The sequence below is a fragment of the Curcuma longa genome, unplaced genomic scaffold, assembly GCF_044706935.1.
Source record: "Curcuma longa cultivar G26 ecotype Majalengka, Jawa Barat unplaced genomic scaffold, ITB_CL_G26_1.1 contig_9894, whole genome shotgun sequence".
NCBI lineage: Eukaryota > Viridiplantae > Streptophyta > Magnoliopsida > Zingiberales > Zingiberaceae > Curcuma > Curcuma longa.
This window is the reverse complement of record NW_027435564.1, coordinates 22-4740: the sequence shown is the minus strand read 5'-3', so window position 1 is coordinate 4740 and position 4719 is coordinate 22. Positions and strand designations below refer to the sequence as shown.

At 45.6% G+C, this 4719-nt stretch overlaps 1 pseudogene; it reads left to right on the top strand.

Moving 5' to 3' along the window:
• Positions 1-447: 447 nt before the first annotated feature.
• On the top strand, positions 448-4049 carry LOC141819603 (putative mitochondrial protein AtMg01110; annotated as a pseudogene).
• Positions 4050-4719: the final 670 nt, after the last annotated feature.

Genomic DNA, 4719 nt, shown 5'->3' with positions numbered 1-4719 from the left:
TTCATTTTCTACCCTACAACCTCTTTACATGCCTTGGCTTCCTAAGATCCCTCTTGACAAAGGGGTATCTTGGGCAGATATAGAGTAGAGCTTGGAAATCGACACCAAATGACGACCGACGGGTGAGAACCCTGAAGGTGCCATCAAACATATTTTCTTCATTGAAGTATGAGATTGCAGCTTTTGCTCAATCTATGGCATGGTTCGAGAAATTTTGGTTAGATGTACATCCTGGGTGTTTGTGGTCAAAGAGGACTTTGTTTCCTCTAGACTATAGTTATAATACTCGGGCGTGCCTTGAGGGGCTCGACCTATACAGAGAGCGTATTTGGCCTCTGATGGGTTCGTCCTTTTGGTCTTATAAAGAGCCAGGAGAACGCCCTCTAGTTCCGGGTCGCCTTGCGTGCACCCTTTCTGGATCTGGTAAAAGGCGAATATTCGCCATAGGGAGTGCGACAGCGTCTTTTGCACCCAGTGCATTCATGGGCAATGCGGGTTTGATCTCGTTTGCCTTGCGATGGCACTTTCCGACAAGAGGGTCCCATACATCGGCTTAGAGCGAAAGGGTTGATGGACGTATGTTCATACGACCTTAGTAGTGCTACTGATCGATGGCCGGCTAATATTATTCTTATCGTAATGATCGGGAAGGCGAGCCGTTGAATGTTTTGTCTCTGTTGAGAGCGACCTTCTTTGTGGTCGGACCTCCGCTTATTAAAAAGGCGCGTCTGATCTATTTCGCCTAAGGACAACCCTTAGGGTATTACGGGTCCTGGGCCCTTTTCAGCCTTTCACACCATTATTTGGTGTGGTTGGCTGCGTATATGGTTGATCCGAGGAGGAGGTCGCCTTTCGAGCGATATGCTCTTCTCGGTGATGATATTGTCATTGCCGCCATACTAATATAAGTTGCGGTGGCTGAAGAGTATCGAAAGTTGTTGAGTATGCTCGGTGTATCTGTGTCTCAGTCTAAGTCATTGGACTCAAAGACCGGTGCACTAGAGTTTGCTAAGCAATTCTGGGTTAAAGGGATTCAAGTTAATCTCACTCCAGTCTCTGCTAAAGCCATGCTTGCAGCATCGACTTTCCTAGGCCTGTGTCATGTAGCTGAAAAGTACGAACTTAATAAATCGTGTCTTATTAGGCTGGCAGGCGCCGGTTATAGGGTTAGATCCCGTATCCGTTCAACCAGATTGTCTCCAAGATGGAAACAGTTACTGGCGATATCTGATAGGTCACTAACTCGGCTCTCACTACCTTTAGATATTTGGTTAGGACGGGGATATCCTCTTAATCCGTATTTGAAGGGAATCATAGTGAGAGTAGTACTTGCGGCCTACGGAATTACGACCTGTTCCTGACATGTACGTAGGGCGTCCAGGTGAAAGCGATTTCCTTGAGTATACTTTATACCTAAATTGGATTCAAGATTGGCTAAAGTGGCTCAAATGGTTTTGTCAGCTTAGCGTGGACCCAAATCCTAGTCTTGAAGAGCTGTTTAATCCTCCTATGTGTTCAACATCCTGGAAGCGCACGACCCGAGACGGTCAAAAGGTACGGTCTTCTATGGCTCTGTTGGGACTTGGGGGATGGATGGACTCTCGGGACTGTACCTCCATGTTTAGTCGCATGGGGTGAAAGACCAACAAGAGATATCATCTAGATTAAAAGGTAGCATAGTTGGTTCTCCGCCAGCTGTGTGTAGGGTATCCTTGAATATAAGTAATTAAGCGCACCTGACTGGCAAGGCCATTCACTCTGACGCACCAGGTCGTCAATGGTGTGTACACCATTGACTCTTTGGCTATTCAAAACTCCGAAAGATCTGCCCTTCGCACCAGTCGTGCCCACCTTATAAGTTCATTCAAAACGTAGACAGATCTACTCACTCTACTTAATTAAGCACCAGTCTAACATGGCTATCGGCCATTCACTCTACCGCTGTCGCTCGTCTTCACTGTCGTTCGACCCTCACCGAGTCGTCTTTCGTCAGCTTTCCTGATCGGCGGCTTCCGAGTCGGCTTTGATTCACCCTTACCTTATGTCCGAGTCGGCTTTGATTCACCCTTATGAGTGGAGCTCGCCCGATAGCTTTTTTCTCAGTTCTCCCCCATCGTTTTCATCCCTCATAGTGGGATGGATGACCTCATAGTGGGATGGATGAGTAAGAACCTTAGAGTCTTTCCCCACAGTCGGGCACAGAAGTTTAAGTAGTAGTCTGCCTCACCCGATTAAGAACTCTATCTATATTAGATAAGTAAACTCTGTAACCTGAACTTCAATATCTGTCTCGAGCCAATGCAATAGGGCACTCTGTCTCGAGCCAATGCAATAGGGCTATCAAAGGATTCCACTCAAAAGACAGGAACCCTGAACCATCACCAAGAGCCGCGGAAGACTGAGGAGCACCTCAGGAGCACCATAAAGTAAGGGACTTGGGGGCGAGCCCTAGCTTATTCAATTAGTAAGTAGTAAGCGCATCTCGACCGATAGTAAGCGCATCTCGACCGATAAGAAGAAGATCCTAATGCATGCCATAGTACAAGAAGAAGTGAACGAAGCAAAGAGAGAGGGAAGGATAGCCAACTCTTCTCTCTTCCAAAAGGTCAACTCTCAGCCCCGTACTCTTGAGTAATCTCAAAGTTAAGTATAGCTCATAAAGGAAGGGCAGGAAGGCCAGAATGATGCCTTAACTCATTGAAGACCCGTGCCAGGAAGACAAATGAGGAGTTTGCACTCGGATTAAACTTCAAAGAGAGGGCATAATCTTTCTTAGATTAGCTTTGGAGAAGATCAAATCCTACTTAGTATCGACTCGCACATCCTACCATCCTACGCACATCCTACCATCCTACTTAGTATCGACTCGCACAGGTAAGGAGAGGTCGACTCGCACATCCTACTTAGTATCGACTCGCACAGGTAAGGAGAGGTCGACTCGCACAGGTAAGGAGAGGGGGCCCATCTGATTTCTACTACCGGGGAGTCCTAACCCCGCGCCTATAACCGACTAGGTTAGCTAGCCTATCCCCCATTTTAGGCTGTTGGAAGCTGTTGTTGAAAGCTGTCTTGCCTGATATATTGCTCGCAAAGAGTTGCTCTATACTCTTTTACTCAGTAGCAACCTTAGCGAAGGATTGACTATCCAAAGCGGAAGAGCAACAGTGTACTCTATAGGAACTCGTACAGCTTAGTATCCATAGTCCTTAGGAGCGGGTTGTGCTTGATTACCTTGAGTGAAACTCGAAAGCCGAAGAGCTAGTTGTGCCCTACTCAAGAGCCGACGACCCAGCAACAGGAGTCGGAAGAGTAGTATCACCAGTGTCTTTCACTAGCGACAATGTACTTAGTAGCGCATCTGCTATAAAGAGTCCCGTTTCTTCAAATTTTAATGGCCAGATTAAGCCTTTTAATGGTTTCTCGCAATTTTTTTTCCTAAAAAAATTTAATAGAGTACAACTTTTCGCAAACTGAAGGACCCAAAGCAGATTATTACCAGTATAGTTGCGTTCATGGCTCTGGGATTCAAAACTACGGAAGATCTAACCTTAGGGAAAATCCAATTTAAGCGACAAAGCCATCATTACTTTACCACGTTTGCCACTTTTGTAGAATTCAAGCACCACTACTTTCCCTACAAAAACAGAGCTTAGGCCACAAATACGGTGTTTTCTACTTCCGAACTACTTCCTGAAGAATTAAGAAAAGCAATAGAGGACATACTTACCATCATCATAATTAAACCCACCAAAAGAAAGGACTTTTAAAGTCGCTCAAAAGCACTACTTAAAAACAAAGAGCTATGGCCGCTCCTCATACTTTAAGAATAAAGGAGAGCTACTATTGCTACTCTACAGTACAACACTGGTGCTACTGCTTTAGAAGAGTATACTGGTGCTATTGCTGCTACTGAGGCTACTGCTGCTAGTGACACAGAGGACACTACTACTGGTGCTACTTTACAGTACACTGGCGCTAGGGCTGCTACTGAGTACACTGCTACTACTCCTGCCTTTAGAGCTGGCAATGATGCCTTTCAAAGTTCCTAGTCTTACGGATCTTGAGACGACTTAGCGACCGACTGGGCTGCGGAGTTGATCCTTAGGGGATTCGCCTTTACTAGACTACTCAGGAGGGCAATAGAGGACACAACTGCTCTCCAGACAAGGATAATACTACGCATACGCGCGAGACAAATTTACTAAGAGAGAGCTCTAGAGCAACTCGGTTGCGAGCAATACAGAAAGGAAGAATTAAGAACAAGCATATAGAGGACAGACTCCCAGAATCTGAATCAGACCTCTCAGCTGCTTCACTTTGACTAGCTTAAAAGTAACTAAAAAAGTTGTAGACTTAAAAGAAGGGCCTAAACTAAATGAGGCTATATACTACACTCCTGCTGCTACATAGACTACTCCTGATGAGGATACATAGGCTGCTACTACTGATACAATAGAGAGTACACTCGAGCTATTGTGATACATAGTACACTGGGCCAGTCCTACTCTTACTCTTACTAGGGTAGAGGGATCTTGAGACTTAGCTCATGGGATTCTTAGTTGATTGAGACACTTAGGGGAGTCCAGTTCAGGAAGAGAAGAGACCGAACACTTGGGGGTTTCGAGTTTACGAAACGGGCACAACACTTAGGGGTTTCCAGTTTCACTAAGGTAATAAAGTACATACAACCTACAGCTAAAGCAGATAATCCCGAGCGGA